Source organism: Mustela nigripes, chromosome 7 (genome assembly GCF_022355385.1).
Source record: "Mustela nigripes isolate SB6536 chromosome 7, MUSNIG.SB6536, whole genome shotgun sequence".
Classification (NCBI taxonomy): Eukaryota; Metazoa; Chordata; class Mammalia; order Carnivora; family Mustelidae; genus Mustela; species Mustela nigripes.
Genome location: NC_081563.1, coordinates 13,228,661 through 13,249,576, shown reverse-complemented (window position 1 = coordinate 13,249,576; position 20,916 = coordinate 13,228,661). Strand labels below are relative to the sequence as shown.

The 20,916-nt window shown below is 41.4% G+C and overlaps 1 long non-coding RNA gene across 1 annotated transcript; it reads right to left on the bottom strand.

Annotated features, from left to right (window-relative positions):
* Nucleotides 1-1,598: 1,598 nt before the first annotated feature.
* On the bottom strand, nucleotides 1,599-18,816 carry LOC132022220 (uncharacterized). Its single transcript, XR_009405547.1, has 3 exons — nucleotides 18,752-18,816; nucleotides 4,058-4,178; nucleotides 1,599-2,114 (listed from the first exon to the last, which is right to left on the bottom strand). It is a non-coding gene; the product is annotated as an uncharacterized LOC132022220 (long non-coding RNA).
* Between the last annotated feature and the right edge of the window lie 2,100 nt (nucleotides 18,817-20,916).

Here is a 20,916-nt window from a genome sequence, read left to right as displayed (position 1 = left end):
TTTCCAGAGGGTAGATCCAGAGGCCAAAGAGAAGAAAGTTAGGGTGTGCCCCTGCAGAAAGCAGAATCAGAACCCAATTAAGGAATATTCTCCTTCCTCAGGGTAGGGGGCTCCAGCATATTCCCCAACTGGATTTGAGAATTGTCAGTTCTGTGCCTGGTGAGTGCTCTCATTCTTTACCTTTCTGTGTGGTAGTATTTATTATGGTAACCCTGTCCCTATTCTGTGATTGCATATCGCCTTTTTGGAACCTAAGTCTTCGGATCAAGAAGACAAAAATGCCCAAACCTAATGTAGAAACTTCTGTTCATGCCCCTGACATCTTGGATGTTGGCAGATTTGTGTTGAATGAAGGAGTCTTTGGGTTTTTCACTGGGGGCAGGATAAGGGCTTTTTTTTTTTTTTTTTTAAATTTTTTACAAAAGTAAAGCAGTCATTTGATGACCAGAGGGCAGATGTTATTGACATTGTCGGTATTGACCAATATTTGGTCTTTTCTACTTCCAGGTTCACAGGGAATTGTATTTCTCCTCTGCTCAGCTAGGATGGACCACGAGACTGCTTCTGACCAAAGAAATACAAGCAGAAGTAACAATTGTCATTTCTTGGCCGAAGCAGTAAAAAGCCCATGTGAAATCATCTACTTTCTTTCTTCACTGTCACAAAGACCAGAGAAGGGAGTCTCTGTCCACCTGGGCCATTGTGCAGTTGGAGGTCCCCCTTGAACTATGTTGGACACGCCATGTGAGCAGAGAAACATACCCTTGTGTAAGCCGAGAGATTTGGGGAATTAGTCTGTTACTGTCACATAATGGAAAGCTACTTTGACAAGTGCCATGACAGTCCCACAGAATCTTTAGAGCACAATTACTCACCCAACTCAGGCTAACCTGTCAAGTTCCAAATGGATTAAAAACACTTTTATTCTAGGTCCCTCTGTCTTTCAGTTTGCCAATGGCACCACAGGCTACAGAGATTGTCACTGCTATGAACGATTAGCTTGCTTTTCCAGCTCTTTTCGATTTAACAAATCCAATCTGCTGTGCTAATTTTAAATCAGAAGATGCTGCAATATGAGTCATTAGTTTGTAATTGAGAAATATCAAGCAGGATTTGCCAAAATGAAGAAAAGCAGCTGACTGAAACATAACTCTTTGGCAGGGACAAAGTAAACACCACTCCAGTCAGAGGGAACAGCAGAGAATACAGTCTCCCTACTCTCTCTCCATGGAGGGGACATGGGTGACAGACAGTGGGACCTCAAAGGACACTGAAGTGGCGCTGCACTTGGGGTGGGCATCTGGGGCATTTGGAATAAGGGAGTGGCTTTGAAGATAAATGAAAGCAAATCCTAGAACAACTCCATTGCCCATCAGTTAAGCAATCACTTGTCAACGTATATGCATTACTTAATATGTGTCAGTATTAAGCTGACACATATCAACTGACCGAAAATGATGATGTAAGATATCAGGATTTTTTCTGACTGAGTTAGAGGCCATTTTCAACTAGAGGATAGAATTGTCTGTAAAAACTCCCTTGGTAATTTATTCAAAGAACTGCACATTTCTCCAGAGAAGAAAGACAAGACAGTTTCCTTCCAAACTCAAAGTTCACACAACCTAAAGGTTATGAAAGTGACCAAGAGCTTACTTGAGCAAAAAAAAAAAAAAAAAAGAAAAAGAAAAGAAAGAAAAAGAATCAGGTTCCATTCATGTTAAATGGTCTGGGCTTGCCGGAGTCAATAACCATTCAACTGGGAAGAGTCAGTGCGAACTGTGGTGATTCCACCAATCAAACTCTGGTTCTGTGTCCGCAGACTAAAAGTAAACCGAAAAGTAGAAGCTTGCTCCAAGTCAAAGGGCCAACAGACATAGGGCAGCCATGAGGCTGGTTCCCAAAGTTTTGTACCACACAGTCTCTCCTCGCTTCTCAGACCAGGACCTCCTTTGAGGAAAACTCTGATTGCTTAGAGTAGTCTCATACTAGCTGGATGAAGTTGTTGCTGCTTTTTCTTCTGCAGGTGAACAGACACTCAACAGATCAGGCTTTTCCTGAGCACCTTCTAGGCTCCTGTCTTTGCCCCAGGTAGTGGAGAAGGTGACAGCTTCCTGCTATAAGGGACAGATGGGGAGAAAGTTTGCAAACAGACATACAATCTCCAGGCCCCATCATCAAATCATGTAGCAATAAGCGGGAGGTCTGCTGGTATAGTTCCTGCTTCCCTAGCTCCAGCCTGTGGGGTTTAAGCCCCTGTTCTTTGTCACGGTCCTCTGGCTTCTGCATCTGCTGGTCCTTCAGTGTGGACAGCGCTCCCTAGTCTCCTATGTGTTGAAACTTCACTTGTTGATCACTGCCCCTGGTGTCCACTCTTCCACAACATTTCCCTTGGCTTCCTGAGTCAGATTCTTTGACCCCTTCTTGCATTCCTTCTGCCTTGACTGTGTCAGTGTTCCTCCATCGAATCCCACTAGGATGTGTGCTCCTTTGGAGAAGGGCCTGTGAGCCCTGTTTGTATTATTTTTACATACCACGTGCTACTAGTCAAAGCTCAGTTAATGACTATTGATTGCATTTATTCTGAAAGAAAGAAGTGCCCCCCCCCACTTTGGGGAGAGGTAGAAAGACAAGCGTTTTGGTGTTAGCTAAGAATCTTGGAGTTAGGTCGCCAGAGCATGAAAGATAGGACAATACTGGCTGTGAGGGATAGATCGTCTCAAAGAGGGAGTAGGGAGTAGGAATAAAAAACATGTGTTGGGACAGGAAAGTGAGGTCTCAAGTCTGAGCCTGGTGACTCTAGACAAGTCAAAAGCAGGAACGACAAAGGTGACCATCAAAAATTTAAGTCTGGAACACAGTGGGAAGGCAATGGGATGAAATGTTCTGTTGTGAATGCCATCTTACAAACCTGCCTCAAAACAATATTACTTCCCTGAGCAAATAGCCAAGTTTCTACTAATATGGACAAACAGACTCTTCAGGTAAATGAGGTAAATGAGCCTGTGGGTTCTAAGAAGGGGTCTGGAAATGCCCAATGGGCTTAGCTCAGGGATTGCTCTCCTCCCCTTGGTCATGGCCCAGAAGACACTCCATGGCTCTGAGGAGCTGCTTCTCCACCCTTCCTGGTGCCCATGGTGGAATCTATGGGATCCATTTTACCCGTGTGATCTTCCAGGCCACGCATGCTCGGCTCTATCACCACATTCGCAGGTCTTTCCATCATGTTCTCCTCTTTCCTACTTGATTGTTACTTACTACAGTAAGTTACCCACCCAAATGTTTCCGTGAAATGCTTCCATAAACTTAAAAAAAGAAAAAAAAAAAAACAAACTTAGAGCATTTGTGAGTTCAGGGTTGTGTTACATGATATCTGTTTACTCACTGACTAGAAATAAAGACAGTTTTGTGTAGATATTTCCATGTAAAGTGGATAAAGGCTGAATGACCTGTGATGGAGAAATATATCATATATACCAGGGAACTAGCCCTCCTGCCCATGCTTTCCAGACTATTCTTCCCTCTGCACTGGGTTGTCTTCAAGCAGTCAGTCTGAGAAATATTTCCTCCAGCCTCCTCTCCAGTTACTACTGCTTGTATGGGCAGACCCTGATGAACCCACAGATTAGTCTCATATTTCCTGCCTCTAGATACGCCAAACCAACAAAGTTACGAACGTGCTGCCAATTTCCCTGCCTGTGGGACTCCTAACATCTCGATCACGTGTACATTAAATTTAGTTTGTCAAACCTGGAAGCAGTCTGGGATGGTAACGATAAATAGCAACAAAATTCCCTGCTAATACTAATTCACTCCCCACTAAGTAAGTGCTGAACAAATATTGAAAGAATACTGGTTTGGTGGGGATCCAGAAAATTGATCTTCCTGGAGAAGCCATGGGTCTCTGACTGGTCCTGAGTAGAGGATCCTTTCACTAAAATAATAGAAAAGGCCCAGGATCTCCAACTTCTCCAAATGCCCTGCTCTTTACCTCCCACGTGATCACTCCTCTTTCCCTTGCCACTGACCCTGAATACCTCCAGGCCCCTTTGCTCATCACCTTTCTCTCCACAGTCCCACTCCAGCTGGTGAATACTGATTTGGACGCAGAATATGAATCATAGTCTCCGAAGGGATGTCAATCTCAGGCACCTGAGTCTCCATTAAGAGGCACAGATAACCTAAAAAATCAAATTTATAGGTGAGCCAAGTATTCTTCTTTTCTTAGATTCATTCAACAAAAATAAATATTTTGGGTGCTTACCATGTGTACTATCATAACTTTTTGAAAATTATACCCTTTTTCCTGATCCTGGAATTTCCTTTTTCTCTCATTTTCTTATGTTTCTACAGTATCATTTAAAATGATCTATCAGTGGACTGTTCCATTCGACACGCTGGCAGAAATTTTCTATGATTCCACATTTTATTCTATTCCCATGGCAGGATCACCCTCCATGTATAGAACTAGTTTATAGATTTAGTTTACAAGCAACTGATTCTGTTATGGAAAACTAGAAGTATAAGCGACAGAACCCAATTCAACCAACTTAAGTTAAAAAAAATTAGAAGAGAATAGAAGAATTCGGAAGTCGGTTTCAGACCAAAGGGAAGACGACAGGAAGGAGGATGGCTCTCAACGTCTCCAGACTCGAGACTCTGGACCTCGAGGCTGTTGCCTCTACTCTTCCCTGACCATTGGATTCCTTGTTTAGTCTCCTTTCTGTAGTGAGTTGTATTATTGTTAGACTTCCTGTTCACACCCTTAGCTCATCTCTAATAGGGAGGAGAGAAATTCCCTAGGTGTCCGTGCGTCATCTGCGGGGGAGCCCATGACAGGATTGTTTTCATCATTTTGTCACTTGAATCACTTATACCAGAGGTGAGGACACTAATTAATCTGACCTGGTTCATGCACCAGGCCCAGGGGCAGAAGAACAAGAAAGCAGGGTATTTGCTTAATAGTCTACTGTAACTTCATGTTTGGGGCTGGAGAAGAGCAGGTTATTGCTAAGGTGGTTGGGTTTATGTGGGGATTGTTTTAGATGAGAAAGGGTAAAATGTACAGTGTAGGCAAAAATAGCACATGCCCACATACTGCCTGTCAGTTCAGGTCCTCTGAGAAGCAAATGCCGAAATGGAAGTCAGGATGCAAGAGATTTACGGGGAACACTTCCTGTGAAGAAAAAGGGGAGAGGAAGCATGAACAAGTAGAGGCTCCTTCAGAGTGGGATGCTGGTCTGACACTTCTAAAGAAGATGGAAGACGCCTGTGCAGGAAGAAGCTCAGTCTCCAGTGCATCTCTGGGCAGGCTGGCCAGGCAAGAAGGAACCCAGGAACTCACTGCCCATTAGACCAGTCTTGTGTGAAGCAGGATGGCCACGCTCTCTATCTCTGCTGTGCTCAGTTATCTGGCAGCATCCCAAGAAGAGTGTGGCCTTGGCAGGACTGCTATGGTAGCCCTTGAGAGTGTGGCAGCCAGGGGTATCAGCTGAGCACAATCCTCACAGGAGATTTTCTCCCTGAGAAAGATCTGAGTCATGCGCAGCCGTGGTGACCACACTAATGCCAGTGATCCTGGCACCTGCTGAAGGCGAATCACATGGCTAGCTCAATAATGGAGCTGAGAGCGGAAGTCAACATGTTCCACTCCTGGGTACTTGAACTTCCCACCGTACCCTACTTTCCCAAAGCAGGTGCTCCCATTGCTTTGGAATCTGCTTCTTGTTTGGCCATTCCATTGACGTGCATTGAGAAGGCTAAGCTTTATCCTGGGAAGGCTTTCATTCCCAAGACAGAGACCTGATCAAGAAGCCAGAAGGAAAACTGGTCCAGCCAAAGCAGTAGGAGCCATGGTAAGTCTCCCTCGGCGGCAAGGTGATACATGAGCATGTTAAAAATACACCAGTCTTTAGCCTGATGGTACCATAAATCCTGAAATCTTGTCCAGCTAGAATGGATGATCCAGAACCATAAAACAGTGACACAAACAACTCAATATTGTTCAGTTTAAAAGCCCCATAGGTACATTCTTCCTAAACACAAAATCTCCCATCCAACTTGTCTCCACTAGAGGATTAGATTTATAAACTTTATATTACCAACTGGTTAGACAGCAAGAAATACATCAAGAATGACACAACCACCTACAGAGCTCAAAATTCTGGTATTTGCTCCTCCACGGAAACAGGAGCTGAAGGCACATCCACCAAGTGGCCAATGCACATCTCGGCCTCTGCCCACCAGCAGGAACCCGCAGTCACACCAGGCATGTCAGTGTGTTGACAAGAAGAAATATAATCATTTTTTTAAAGTTGGAATCTAAGGCATGAGAAGAAATACCTTTGTGGTGTCTAGACAATCCTGCTCATCTTTAAATATATGTGAGGCCTAGAGTTGGTCATGTACATAAATCATACAACATTTTAGTAGCCACTGACCCTGAAATTCACCCAGTTTACTGTTTTCCATTCATGACCTGGTGGTGCTTTGAGAGAATTTATTGCCTATAACCAGGGGTGAGGATGGATGAGATGATTAGGATAAAGGAAAGAAAATGAAGGTGATGCCAGTACACAGGAAAGCATACAGCAGTACCTGACTTAGGAGGTGGACACATCCATTTACCAAAGAATGAATCCTTCTGGATCTCTAGATATAGTTATCATAGAAGTCAATCAGGTAAACAGAAGCATTTATGAGATGCACACAGACCCATCTATTTAATACTATTTTGCACACAATCCAAATAGTCTTGTGCTATCTTGATTCCAAGTTCATAGTCAATTACAAAGTGCAATTTAGAGGGGATCTTTAGGGGTAGGGAGTTTTTGAGTGACTCAGGGTGACAGCTAACTGGCTGGCAATGACGTGAAGGACAATGAAGACTTAAATGCAGATACAAGAGCTGAATAAGCAGTAAGATCTAGAGTTTGTAGCAGAACATTAAATTCTGAGCATTTCAATACTCCCTGGCACTTCTTATAGTGACGAAATTGCTACCATGAATACTGCTACATCTAGCAATAATTACAATAGCTCACACAGAGTGCCTACTATGTGCCAAGTATTATTCTCGAAGCTCTTATCTTGTGCTAACTCATTTAATCCTGTATTTCTAAGGGGTAGGCATTATTATCCTTGTTTTACCAACTTGGTAAGTGAGCTAAGGAGAGTTTAAGTAACTCTCTCAAGATTATAGGATTCCTGAAAAACTATATTACGTTCAAATAAACCCACTTTGGCTGAAAACAGATAGTGCTATTGGGTATTATATCCAACCGAGGTATAACTGAACTCTACATCTGAAACTAAGAATTTACTATATATTAGTTAATTGAATTTAAATTAAAAAACAAAAACAGACTGTGCTAGTTATTTAAGATAATTGTCTATCCAAGATAGTTACAAACCATCCCTAAGCTAGCAGGCTTTAGCTCACTTTAACAGACATTTATTTACCTGTTTATGTACCTGTGTCATTCATCGAGCCAGGTAGCAGAAATTCACAGATGCTAGGACTCAGTTCTACTCCTCTAGGGGATGTCTTCGATGAGAAATCTGATTCACTGATAATGCCGATTTCTCTCTCTCCCTCCTCTCTCTCTTTCTTACTGCATGTGTGTGTGCATGTGTGTGTGCTAAACCTAATGCTTAAGAGAATTATCTGAACAAAGGAAAGTTAAACACAGTGAACACATGTGCTTATTTGTATTTTTGTATCTATAAAGGTTACTTCCATCTCACTTTTATATATTTCCCTTTATATTTTATATGGCACTCATATAAAACTATGAGAAAACAGGGCAGTTTTCAGGGAAAAAATAAGATAGAAAATTAAAGATGCTTTCCCAGTGCCACCACTGAACACTGTAGTGTGTGTGGCCTGGCTTACAGCCTGGGTTCTGGAAATCTATCCCTTTGGTGAGGGTTTCTAGCCACAAGAAAGGGCAAGGAAAAATAGAGAAGGTGTCAACTGAGTGGAAGAAAAGGAAGAGTGAACTATGTCTCATTTCAGGACATATGCTTACTCACAAAAGGCCATGACCACATGAACACCCTTTGGCAAGAAGGAAGATTTCTGTATCTACACAATATTAACTCAAAGGGCTGGACTGGGGGTTTGTACCTGGGGCCCATACCTCTCCCAAAGAGATCCATGGGCAGAATTCAGTGGATTCTTAAACTTGTTTGAGGGGAGAAAAAAAAATCAAAATTCTTTAAAACTGTTGGAGCTCTTAGACCCAAGATCTCACATGATCAGTTTCCTGGAGAATGTTGCCAGATTGCTTTCGGGTAACCCCAATCCAGGTATCATTCAGCCACCAACTACTAGTTGCCCAGACATCTGCAATACATTCTCTCTCTACAATTGTTTGTTGATCAATATGTGGAAAAGGATGAGTCATTTTCATTATGTGTTACTGAACAGTTTCGGATACAAACTGTATCAAAGATGTTGATCTAGCCAAATATGAGCTCATTGATCGCAAAAGTGAAATCTCACTACATCAGAGTCTAACTCAAAAGTCCTTGGAGAGTTCTGGTATTCCTTAAGAGAAGACTCTCCTGGCCTTTAAATACCATCTATGGAAGTTTTCATTTCAAATGCCTCAATATATCTCTGTGAATTGGGATTTCTACACTTGTAACCATCAAAATAAAACAAACAAAAAAATCAACATTGACTAAATATGACATGTGTGTTGCCTTGACAAAGACCACCCCACAGTTCAATATTCTTATTCAAGCAAGTGACACTAGCCAAACTACACATATTGATGGTTCTGTAAAAACTCCCCTTCTAGCTTGCTTATGTGTTTAATATTTTATTTTGCTCTCTAACATGTTCTTAACAGTACCATAAATTTTAATTATTTTTGCCTATCACTGGGTAGCTGTCAGATGAGCACTGGATGTTACACACAACTAATGAATCATTGAATGATGCACCAAAAACTAGTGATATACTATATGTTGGCTAACTGAACACAATAAAAAAAAAATTTTCTTGAAAGGGAGTTCATTTTATTTATTTTTTAAGGATGTATTTATTTATTTATTTTTAGAGATAACACATGCAAGGTGGGGGCAGAGGGAGAGAATCTCAAGCAGACTCTCCACCGGCTGTGGAACTCCACTTGGGGCTCAATCTCATGACCCTGAGATCATGAAGTGAGCTGAAACCAAGACTTGAATACTCAACTGACAGCCACCCAGGCACCCATCATTTTTTTAATGGTATAGCAATGATTCCAATCAACGAGTTTCTTTTGTAGCACTGCATTAATATTTTAAAGCATTAAAAAATATTTTCTTCTGAAATCTATCCATAGGATTCACCAGGCTGCCAAATGTATCTATCACACAAGAAAAGTTAAGAACCTATCAGCTAGGCAATGTTACAGTAACTAGGAAGCCATGAGGCATAGAAAACCAAAGAGTACCTAGGTGTTCCTGAGATACACCATGGGAATGGCTAATTCAGCATTACCTTTTAACTAACTGTATTAGTTAGTAATGTGTCAAGTGTTATAACAAATATCCCCTAAGTGCCAATGGCTTAACACAGTATAAGTTTTCTTCTTGGTTATCTCCCAGTACCAGGAGAAGTGAACAGGTCAGTAGGGAAACCCTCTTCCACACAGTACGTCAATGACTCAGAATAACAGAGCCTGGGTCACTTTCAATTCAAAACTTTCAAGTTTTCCATGGCTATTGAGTCAGACAACTGGAAGAGGAAATGAGCATGGAGAAGTACAAATGGAAGGGTTTTATGGGCATATTAACTTCTATTCACAAGCCAGAATTCAGACGCATGACCTCAAGGAACTGCAAGGGAGCCGAATATCTTGGAAGGAGAAGAAATAGGTTTGGTGACCATCTAGCCAGTCTCAGCCACTTGGCCCCACAAGGAGAAATACAGGTTATAGCCATAATACACATTCTGTCTCTAAAGATAGCACCACCCTGCATTTGTTTACCTTGCAAATTATATATAAAAGGATGTTATACAAATCACTTAGAATTACCTGGAGAACTTCTTGAAAACACAGATCCTGAATCTACTGAATAGGAAGCCCTCAGGGTGTGTTTTTTTTTTTTTAAGTACTCTAATATAGAATGATAAAAGAGATTACCTAATATCTTTAGTAGGGAATAATATCACTACAGAGAAGTAGGCAGAAGAGCCAAAACAAGAAACTCACAAAGAGAATGGATGAAGGAGTAGGAAGTTACAGGAATGAAGGAGGCAGTCCAAGAAAGAGGCAGCAGCCAAAGGCATTGAATGCCCTGGAGATGCAAATGAGATAATAAAGACAATCTGCACAGCTTGTGACTTCATTCTAAGTTCAGATGTGTTATTTCTTTTTTTTTTTTTTTTTTCCCCTAAGAGACCTGATATGATCAAGCCTCTGGGACCACAACTCTGGTTAATGGTACAGGTATTCTTTTGCCTTTGAAAGATTAGGCATAGGGAACAATTTACTAAGATATCAGGATGACGGAGACACTGGTTTTGGGACGACAGGATGGGTTTGGTTTGGGGAACAAACTTAAGAGGTCTCTGAGACAATCAGGACTGCCTTTGTAGACATGATCAGAGCTCAGAAAGGATATGAGTCTACAGTTTACAAGTTAGATTTTATCATCCAACATGTGGTGTTAGGCTATGAGCTCAAAGAAGATTATACAGAAAGAGAATGTATAGTTCAGAAACAAACAAACAAACACAAAACAAAACACAGGAATTATCTGTATGATTCAAAATGAAATGTTCATACAATCAGAGTGATGGTCCAAGCCAGTGTCTGGATGACATGACACAGAATGTGACAGGTATTCAGCTGGGCAGCAACTTTCAAAATCTCTGTTTTGGATCTCTGTAGGTATCGTACAACTACTGCTCACTTCTCCTGCTTTTTTATTTCAAAGAATCCGCTGGAGAAGCTATGAGAAAAGTTGGCTTAGGTATTAATCCCCTCCTACTAATAGGGAATTCTTTTCCCTTTTGAGTTCATTTCTTGGTAAAAAGTGTTATGTTTCTTTTCTTGGCTCTTTCATCTCCAGATAAGAGACATCATGCCCCATACACAACTGTCTTGCCTCTGGTCTCCCTGTGGACATCTTCCGTTCCACCATCCCTGAGATGGACACTTCATGGAGGAGGAGAGAGACTTGCACAATCACGATCAAATGTATGACTTATTTTTAAACTAACAAACAATCCTTCTGACTCCCTCAGGAGACAAAGTCTAATATTTCCAAAAGAAAGTAGATCAACACTGCGGGCTAGCTCCCTGGGATATACTGTAAATAGCCTCCAAATCAGGAGTAAAAAATGCAGTTGGGTTGGAAAAAACGAAGACAAGGCCCAGAGAAATGACCACGTTGGCTTGTTGTTTTTCTGAATATGTGTCCACATTGGCTTTGCTCAGCCTGATGTCGGCAGAATATATTTATCGCTTCACACAGCCAGGCACTGTCATGTGCAATCAGTTGACATCTGGGGGCTGTTTCATGTTTCTCTCCTTCATCTGCCCTCACTCAAGCATTTGGAGACATCAGTTACTAAACCAAGCATGAAGAGAGAAAGAAGTGATAATTAGGTCATCTTCTCTATTGTACTGCACATAACAAAACTCTATTGAAATAAAGGATGGAATCATTCATTCATTGATTAGCAAATTTATTTCCTGCCTGCATGAGTCTCATACGGGGGCTGGCTTCATTAAGGAACACAATTTAAATGAACAGACCTATGAAAATGTTCAGGACATCAAATGTTGGGAAAGGAATAAGACAACGTGTTTGTTTTTATCCTTCTCTTCTGTCATGTCAGGAATTGTGAGGTGGGTTTTTATTAACCATTTTTTATGCTGCGTGTGTATGGGGCAGGAGTTGGCACATAGAAGGGTGGGTGATCCAACTAACGATGACTTAAGAGCCACCACCATGGTGGACAGTATGGCATCCAACATGGGTTCTAGTATCGTCTTGGCACGGAAGCTAATCCCTGATGCAGAAACTGTTTTATTCAAGGAATTGAGGTTTAAGAGTAAGGCTAAAAGTCTAGAAATCTATTCCATAATGAGCAAACATCCAAGCTTCACCCTGAGGCAAACTCATTGGGTGTGTGTGTGTGTGTGTGTGTGTGTGAAAATAACTTTCTATGGACCTAATGGAAGCTCTTTTATTTACACCTAGAACACCTCGTGCTCAACTTTCTGCAACAACTGATTTAAACCACCTCAGTTTTGTTCTAATTCTTTTCCAGACTCTATCCAGGTCATTTTCCAGAAATAGCTTAGACTACACTTTTTTTTTTTTTTTTTTTTTTACTAAGATCAAGGCCATCTGAAAGCGGGTTCCTTTTGCCTCTCTATATAGAAGATTTTGGTGTAGCTTCTCACATCTTCTTCTCTTCATCCTTGGAAGAAGCTCTGCCTTTCTATCAGACCACCGCAAGATCCCACTCCCCCAATTACCCTCAGAATCCATCACTGCCCCCTTCTCAGGGCCTCCCCCCACCAACTATTTCCTCTCTCCCTTTCTTCAGTCACTCCTTTCTATGTTCATTATGTTTGAAATTTTATAATGTTGCGACATTAGGTGTGTGTAGAGGGTGGCTAGCTGGCCAGGGAGAGACTGCCCTTCCAGCACTAGTTAATTCTTAGAGCTAATAAACAACTCACCTGCGAACACACTTTTCACATGCATCCCCCAGCCACCTCCTTCATGGAGCTAACATGTAGCAAGCCAGCATTTCCCCTGCCCTGAATCAACTTCAGGCTGGGTAATAGGTAGCTAGAGACTGCTTCTACATCCCAGAGTCCGCAGACATTAGTCCAATAAGCCAGTTAGGAACTGCTTCCCATGCCCTGCCTTGCCTTGCTCTCAGAAAGCTCAGGAAAGGCTCTGGATCATGGTTTCTCCTCACTGCTTCATCTGCCTCTAGGAAAAAGTTGGTGTTTCCTTGTGTGGCCTTGTGTTGCATGGTGCGCCCCTTGTCTTGAAAACTGTATATAATAAGCTTTTCTTTCAATGCCATCAGTCTCTCTGTATAGGCATCTAGTCATCTCCATAAATTAAAACCCCATGGGTACATTTTAATGCACCTTCCTCTCCCCATCCTTCTCTTCCTACTTCCACCTCCTTCTTTTCTTTGCTCTGTCCCTCTTTGGGTCCTTCTCTTAATTTATTTAATGTATTTTATTTTAAAATGTGGTTGTTTTGGGAAAAGAATGCTTTAGAAATTTAAACATTGAAACGACACAGAAAAATGTACTAGAAATATTTTGGTCCAGAGAATAACACTGGCGATGTTTTGGTGAACATCTCTCTAGATATATCTTGTATCATTACCTAAACAAGCATATGTATATTCAAGTGTATTTATGTATATATAATATTATAAATAAGTGGGGTAGCACTATGAATCTTCACTCAATAATATGTGCATGGATTTTAATAAATAAATAATAAATAATAAATCTGATTAATAGATTTAAATTTACATTTAAATAAATAAAGATCCATGTCATTAGATTTGATTTAGTAGCTAAAGAAAATTTTAGGTATATCACAGTTTATTTACCTAATTTATCATATATATTTTTTTTGCCAATTTGAACAATGCATGAAACATCTTTATTTATTTATATTTTCATATTTATATATCTATTTTCTTCATGTAAAGTCCCAGATGTGAGTCTGGTAACTGAAAGGATATATCACTCACACCCACTTAGAGGAATTATCAAACTGAACACCACAAAGACTGCTATATTTTCTATTTCATCCCCCTCCAATAATGCACAATAGTAATCATTTCTCAACCCTTCATTAAAAACATTAATCTCAATCTTTTTAATTGAATCACCAAACTAGCAGGTAAAAAGATTCCTTTATTTGAATATCTTTGATTAGGAAATAATTGGTTTTCTTTTGTATGTTGATCCTTTGTATTTCTCCTTGTATAAATTATTCATTTATCTTCTTTGCTGCTTTTTCTATCTGGCCAGTCATTTGTGTTTTTAACTGTTGTGTAAAACTCTTTAGGTGTTCAGAAATCCATCCATGCCAGACACTTCCTGTTGGCTATTTTCCTTCCAATTTTCTTCATTACTTTTTGTTAAGTAAAAGTTGTAATTTCTTTTTTCTTTATTTTTAGAAGGAGAGAGAGAATCTTAAGTGGCTCCACGGCCACTCCGATGTGGGACTCCGTATCACAACTTTGAGATCATAACCTGAACTAAAATCAAAGAGTTGGACATTTCACTGAGCCACCAAGCCTCCCATGAGGTTCAGGTCACGATCCCGGGTATCTGGGATTGAGTCCTTTGAGGGGCCAGTGTTCAGTGGGGAGTGAGCTTGAGGATTCTCTCTTCCTCTGCTCCTGCCCCTGACTCTCTCTCAAACAAACAAATAGATCTAAAAATAAATAAATAAATAAATAAGAAGAAGTTGCAATTTCTAATGCAGCCCAATGTATCCATATTTTTCCTTTTTGGTTTTGAGCTTCCTTGGAATTTTTAGACAGAATTTCTTAGCGGCTACATTATAAAACATCTTCAGTGGTTTCAAGTTAACAGTGTCTTATTTATCCCACTGGGGGTTATGTTAAGCCCCAGGTAAGTGGGGACCTCCTTTTTCTTCATTTTCCAGCACATGACTCTCGACCTTCAGAGTCATCTTGGTATAAAACCCAAGCTTCATCTGAGACCCTTCACTTGTATTCATCCCACAAATCCAGGTAGTAACTTAAATAACCACAATAGACTTCTGGTGTTTTTTGTTTTTTTTTTTTTTTTCTTTGTTTGTTTTGTTTTTTTCCAGACTTGAGGAAGTGTCCCCACATCTGTTGTCTCACCTGAGCCTCACCACAAACCAGGAGGGATTAGATGAGCCTTCAATAACACATAGGAATGGACATTGCTGGGGAGGAAGACCAGGGGGCCTGGAGAAGCTGTGGCTTCCTCCAGCTAGTTCCGAGTGAGAAAAAGGGGAAGGTCATGCCAGAGTCCGTCTGAATCCAAAAGCCACACTCCTTTTCTAACAACACATAGCTGCTGCACACATCCCAGTACCTCTGGGGCACGTCTCTATGCCTCTCCTCATCTCCAGCACAACTATTCCAGTGCAAGTTTTTATTCTCTCTCAGCTGCATTTTTTTCAGGTGTCCCTACAGAAATTTATTCATGGTCTTAGATTAATCTTCCTGAATTACAAGTGCTATTTGCACTCTCGGAACACTGCAGCCTGTTGAATGTGCCTTTGCCAAGGCACGTAAAGACCTTCAAGATAGGGTGTCAGTCTGTTCTCCCCCTTTGTCTCCCATTAGCCCTATATATGGACTGTGGGTTTCAGGGAGCCAAGTATTGGCCAATACTCGAGCATGACTCCATGCTTCCCTATACCCACGCCTTGTTTCAAGCCACAAGTTCTTTTTACAAGAACTACTGTCTCTCCTTTCTCTCTTTCAGCACCCTATCCTGCCTTGAGGCCCAGCCCAAATTCCACATCCCTCATGAAACCCTTCCTGGAACATGCCAGTATTCTTTCTTTCCCCTTTAACTTCCCCCAATCCTTTATCTGTGACTCTCCCATGACTCATAACTTTCTCCTTCAGTTTGTGCCAACATCGTACTTTCCTTATCGGGCTGTGGACTTCTTGAGTAAATGGATCAACTCTTCTTTAACTTTTTATTGCCCATTTCCCAATACCTAACACAGTGACTAGCACAGGTAAATATCTCAAAACTGATTACTGAGTGATGTGTAAATGAACCATAAAATGAATGGCTAACTTTGGATTAGTTTGGAAAACTTGGGAAAGCCTCTATATTCCCAGAGGTTTTCTCCTTTTACCTCTTGTGCCCATCCCAGTGCCCACCAACACACACTTACCTGGTCACTAAAGTCTGCCATCCCACCAACAGAATGCCATGATCTCCATTCGTTACTCTGATCAATGCAAAAGCCTCATGTCCCAAAGGACCGGATACCCACAAATATTATATTATCTGTGATAAATGAAGGACTCGAGAGCAGAATTTTCCCTGAAGTCTGGGGATGGCTTCAAATGGAATAAAACAATGTGCCCCATAAGGCTGCAGAAGTAGCAGCTAAAGGAAAAACTGGGCCAATTTAGAGGAGTTAGCCACTGACACAGGACCCAGCTGCTTTACAATTCTGTGCATCAGTTTTATAGCCTTTGAAGTTGTACATATGAGTGTCTCCTCTGTGCTCCCTTCCCGCATATGACAACCTGGGAGCCTTCGGGGGTGTGATGGTTCTAGATCCAGTGCATTGGTGCTTGAAACAACAGACCATGTTACACACCCCTAGCACCCCTCTGCCCAGGGAAGTTCTTGTCCTCGGTTGGGCCATCATCTCTCAAAGAAAAGAGGAGTTGTTGTATGACATGTGGAAAGATGGTATGTTCACAAAGAAAACTGACAAACAACACTCTCTTGCCCCAAGGGCAAGGCATTACTTTAGAGAGGGCTGAGTGCCAATTTGTTATAATTGAATAAATCAGATTTCTAATGTTTAATAACAGATGTTCTGGCTACAACTCATGAAATCATTTAATATTGCTTTATGCTCTGGTAATAAAAAAAAGTCATCTGGCTCCACTTGGCCCAGGTTACATATCTTCCTTAAAGGGTCAAAATGATTTGATGCAGTTCTTGGATCAAAAGGGCTGATGATTTTTATATGTTATGGCTGTGGACGGGGTGTGCTCACAGAACAGGACAGATGCTGGCATAATACAGGCTTTGCATCCAATAGCCTGAGGTATATCTCTGACCACGAGACTTGCCCTCAATCTTGACCTTGGAGAATCTGCACGCTACCCAAAAGTCTCACTGTTTCCACTCTTCATATTTCCCTCACCTGCCAGTGCCAGCATCTGAGGAAGGCTAAAGCAGGTTGACCAGCTACTCTGGGGGAGGTTGGCAGGGTACCAGAGCTTAATGCCTACAGCCCCCAAAGGGAGCAAGTAAATAAGAATGACCCGACTCTCTGGTAACAAGCTTCACAGATGAGTTTGGATTAATCTGGAGGTGGGGAGCAAGGGAAAATGTGTTTGATGGAGGCTAGTAATAAATCAGAAGAACTTGCAGCATGGATAAACGATGAATTGCCAAGATGACTCAGATATTAAAATAACCAAGTTAATCAAAAAAGATCTTTTAAAGAAGTTGATGATAAAACAAGGGGATTCCTTATCCTCAGAGAAAATCTAAGGGAAAAATTAAACAAAGGCAAGCAGAGGTCAAAGAAGGAGATGGTGGGATAACTTAAGCATTGCTTGAGAAGCCAATTGAAAGGAGGTAAAGGAAGATCCAAGGCTATTAGGAAAAAAAAAAAAAAAGACCTTTGCTACAACTCCTCAAAGAGAGTGATAATTCCTTGCAGGGAAGCATGATGTCAATACTTTGTAAAACAAAAGGCCAGTTCTGAGCTACAACATAAACACCAGTCTGGGTAACTAATTCTAGAGAAGCGGATTACATGCACTCATGGCATCCTGGAAGCACAAATGCAAGGTAAACCTCACAGTCAAATTCACACACACACACATGACCCAAAAACAGGCAGAAGCAAGGTAGAAAATAATCTAGGAATTGCTTCTGAGATTTCTTCTCTCTCCTCACAGCAGTGTTCCCATGATACCTGCCGTGAGGAAGCCCCTTCCCCTCATCCATGCAAAGGAAATCGCATGTTTAGGTCATGACTCAATTGTACACTGAAGTGCCAGGCGCCATGTCAGATTCTGTGGCTCCAGATACATCAGGCACATTCTGAACGTACAAGTATCTGACACCTATTTGGGGAAAACAATGTGCAAACCGACAACCAAACACACCAGGATAGAACTGCGTGCAAAGGTGTGACGGGATCCCCGAGGCAAGATGAACATTGGGGACATGGTCTAACTTTGCATGAAGCCCCTGGGAAGGTGTCTTACTGCCTCCAGAGGTCCAACCTGGTTCAGAGTGCCATGGTGAGGATTTAGTCTACAGTTCTTATGCTGCTGGATCAGAATCCTTGTCAAGGCTGCGTAGGCACAGACGGAGAATGCTCTTGTGGTCATCTAGGAAAAATTCAGTTCACCAGGTTCTCTGAAGCAAACGTTAAGGCACATTGCTTCAAAAGAGATCATGGGCTATTTCAGGATTCCAGTGATACTATGAAAGGTGTAAAAGTGTTGTGATCCCCAGGGCATTTCTGTTTATGTGGACAGAAACAAACGCAATCGATAATATTGGTGCTCAACCCAGTAAGGAGAAGCATGTCAGAGAATCAGAATGTCAGGGCCAAGAAGGATTAGAAAGAGTATCTAATTCAACTCTCTGGATGATAGATAGTGAGACTGAGGCTTAGCAAGAACTGACTTGCCAAGGCAATGGTTGGTTAGTGGTAGAACAGGAAGTCAGTTTTAATCTAACTATATTTTTTCTGAAAGGCAGTATAATTTCATACTCACATTTCAATTTTAGTAAAATTTGAGTGAGATGAAATGCAAGCAAATGACCTGTTTCTGTATTGACATTTTTATATGAATAAAGCTTTCAATTTCTTTATCTTAGACATCTTATTTTGGAACTTGCAGTCCAAGTTCTAATACTCTTCTCACCATCTTATCAGAATCAATGAGGAGGCAGAAGCAGCTTATTTCCTTGAAGCACAAAAGTCAAAGTGTTGGAATACTTAGAGTCACATTGAATTTAAGAGTACTTACAGTCCCAGATATTCAAAAGAGAAAGACAGGCCTGTGTCTTCCCGAGTAGGGTGATCCCATAGTGCCAAAACCCCACTCTCATCACAGTCCAATCTAATTGCAGGCTTGGGAGATGATAGCAGTGATGCAATACTGAAATCATTTGTTGAACACTCCCTGTCTCCCCCCGCAAGGACTTTAGGCAGCACCGATGATGTGCTCTGCAGCTTCTGCCTCCTACTCACCTCTGAAATGCCCAGCCACTGGCACTAGTGAGCCAGACTCCTATGTGTCTGCCTTTCCATGTTCAAGGAGCTCAGAGCAGGAGCGTCCTGAAGTGAGCCGTGGTGCAGGTTGGAGGACCATAAAAGGCTTCCCCAGGACCAGCAGAGCAGGGCTTCCAGAGGAGGGCAGAGCTGCTCCAAGACCTGCTGGGTGTGGAGAGTGGCTGATAAGGGTGAACAAGCACTGACTTAGAGAAAAACACTGTAAGTCACTGGTGTTCCTGGCACTAAAATTCTGGTTCTGCCACCAACTCTGCGTGAGGTCAGGCAAGTTCCTTACTATAGTTCATTGGTTTTAAAGGAACACCTCCCCCCCCATTTTAAAAATCTCTGAAATTCCAATGTGTCTTGCAACTGGTGGAGTCTTACAGTTATAATTACAAAAGTTTTTAATTTCCTTTTGTGATGGTAAGTAAAAAATGGCATACCTTACGACTAGTGGCATGTCACATTTGATAACATTTAGTAGTATTTCTGATCTTCTGTTTGTAAGATAAAAATAATATTAAATTAAAATTTTAATATTTGAGGTTTAATGTAAGGGTTAGATTATATGATATAAAAAAAAATAGGAAAGTATCCAATATCTAAGAGTGGCCTCAATGGTAAATGTAGATGCTAAATGATAACACTGTTGGCTGCCTGAGCCAGGCAGGGTCTGTTCCCAGTTTCTGGTGCAAAACCTTACCTGGGAAAGTCAAATAAGAAAAATAGCTAGTATCTGTGGACTGTTGATTTGGTGTCAGAGAGCGTACTAGTTGATTTTATGGGCTTTGCTTCACTTTGTCTGACCATGCTCCAAGGATACAACATCAAAGATCATACCTACCTGTCCAAGATCCCACAGTTAATGACAAAATGAGGACTTGAATCCTTTCTCTATGACAGCAATCCATGCTTCCCAACATCAAGCCTGATTACCACAAACCCTAGGAGTTCCCAGAATCCTTCCAGGCTCTGTACACCCGACCTCTGGGCTCTAAGAAAGGTGGATGATGGGCTTTTCCATGCATCTTAGGAAACTGGATTAATATGTTGAAACTAGGTGTCAGGAACTGAATGAGGACTAGCCCAGGTATTATAGAAAAGAATCCTGCAAATGTGCCTAACCCTGACTCAACCTGAGATGGTTCCTGCCTCCTCCTGGTGTGAAGCTCTCACCTGACAACCTCAAGTAGAAGCAAAGGGGGTGGGGAAACACCCTCGGGGTCTTGTTACAATGGTTTGAACTCAAACAATCTCCTGATGGCTTCTCTGGGCCAAGGCCAACTGCAATGGTGTGTTCCTCACAAGTAGTCTATTCCCATTTCTGGGACTCCCTGAGGTGTATTCAATAATGCACTCCTCATTCTGAAGCAGATGGAAAAGTGTTTAAAAAGGTGCCAGGTTTATTTATGGAAGCATGAGATTGAATTTAAGAGATGCGCTTTGCCAATATGAAATGTGAACTCTCAAAACAGGAAGTGTGTTTTACTGCCTATTTATTTTATTGCCGTATCAGCTGCCCAGAGCCTAAGAATCCTTCCTCTCAGGAATTATTTATTTTCTAACTTCTGAACCAGAACATCTTGACCATCAGCCCTCAAGCTCCTTACTGCCAGATTCCCAACTACAAACATGTGCCTTGCTGTCTCTCAGAGGGGAGCCACTGAGGCTTCAGTGAAAAACATTTGGACTCTCGTATTTTGTACTGAGTCTTCTTTTTTTTCATGGAAGTAGAGATGTTTCAAGTAAGTTGAATCAAATGACCAAGAGAACGAAAAAAATTAAAAGCCTCTTAGAGTAACAGAGGAATTATTGAATTTTCTCATATACCTCAAGATACTCAATAATCAATATTCTGTCATTGCCACTGAATCATTTGGAAGAATTTAATGGCAGAAAATGAGTATCTGGATATAC